The sequence below is a fragment of the Suncus etruscus genome, chromosome 7 (genome assembly GCF_024139225.1).
Source record: "Suncus etruscus isolate mSunEtr1 chromosome 7, mSunEtr1.pri.cur, whole genome shotgun sequence".
NCBI lineage: Eukaryota > Metazoa > Chordata > Mammalia > Eulipotyphla > Soricidae > Suncus > Suncus etruscus.
Window position 1 is genome coordinate 56,180,901 of NC_064854.1, and position 1,243 is coordinate 56,182,143.

At 46.0% G+C, this 1,243-nt stretch overlaps 1 non-coding gene across 1 annotated transcript; it reads right to left on the reverse strand.

Annotated features, from left to right (window-relative positions):
* Nucleotides 1-888: 888 nt before the first annotated feature.
* LOC126014585 (U7 small nuclear RNA) lies at nucleotides 889-952 on the reverse strand. The gene has a single exon (XR_007497607.1). It is a non-coding gene; the product is annotated as a U7 small nuclear RNA (small nuclear RNA).
* Nucleotides 953-1,243: the final 291 nt, after the last annotated feature.

A 1,243-nucleotide genomic window follows, 5' to 3' on the forward strand; every position in this document is an offset into this window, starting at 1 on the left:
AAATATGTCACTTAAGTAATTTCACCCTTACATTTTTCTTTTCTTTTTTGGTCTCTGTAGGTGCCAGCGATCACTTCTTTCTTCCCCAAGTTTTCTGAGTCATTGTGATCATTTGTTCTACAATTCAAACATCGGAGGAATTCGACAGGTTTCAGAGAGAAATGGGGCGAAGCTCTCAACTTGGTGCCCCAGACCTCCCCCACACTCCTCTCCAGTTTTCCATCCTCCATTTGACTCCTTGACCTGGTCATCCCCTGTACTTGTTCTTTTGCTTTGTTTTGGAGCTGCTTGTGGAAGGAACCATGAAGGGTCAGGGATTGAACCTGGGACCTTTGCAGGCAAAGCACTTACTGACCTCATGATGGCTCCAGCTCTAGAATCATCAAAGCTTTGATGCTTTTTTTTTTTTTTTTTTTGGCCTGTCACTGTAGAGTCAGTGCAGCCACTTCCTGGGCTGTGTGGGCCAGCTGGTCCAACAGAACCAACACTTTGCTCATGGCCTCCCTTGTTTCTGTGGTGGGGGTAAGCACCCTATGGGCTGCAGAAAATCTGCCGGGGTAGGGTGGGGGTGGGGTGGGGGTGGAGTGGGGCCCACAGGCCCTGATTTAGCATCTCGCATTTCTCATTCTTTGCAATGACCCTCCAGCTTCAAAATAGACTATCCTTTGTGTTTTTCTTTGAAGCTTGAATTTGGTGTGTGCTGACTGGGATGTGCACACATGTAATTGGCTTGTAAGATGTGCCCTCACTCCCCAAACACCAGTGCATCCCATGCCTTGACTGTGCCTAAGATTGTGGGTGAGGAAAGTGAGGTGACAGTTGTTCTTTTTGAGGTGAAGTGTGGAATTCATCAGGGCCTTGGGAAGATTATTCTTTTTTTTTGGGGGGGGGGGCGTCTTCCAGTGGAGACCAGAAGGCCTGCTGGACAAATTCTAAAAGAGCTGTAACACTGGGAAGATTATTCTTGACCCCTAGGCCTTGGGGGGAGGGGATATCTCATTTGCAGTAACATGGAGTACTCGTCTGTGCTCTTGTCTGACTTATCTGGATGTGAAGAAATAACATTTTTTAATCAGTATGTAAAAAAAGAAAACAAGAGAAAGGTCCTGAGCAGAAAATACAGACATGCTTACATTTCTTTCATATTTTTCTGCATGAGCACGCAGACCCTGAAGCCAAGGGCCACCGTTTCTTCAAGTTTGCATTCTAAGGTCTTTCCTCTTTTTATTTTTGGTTTTTGGGC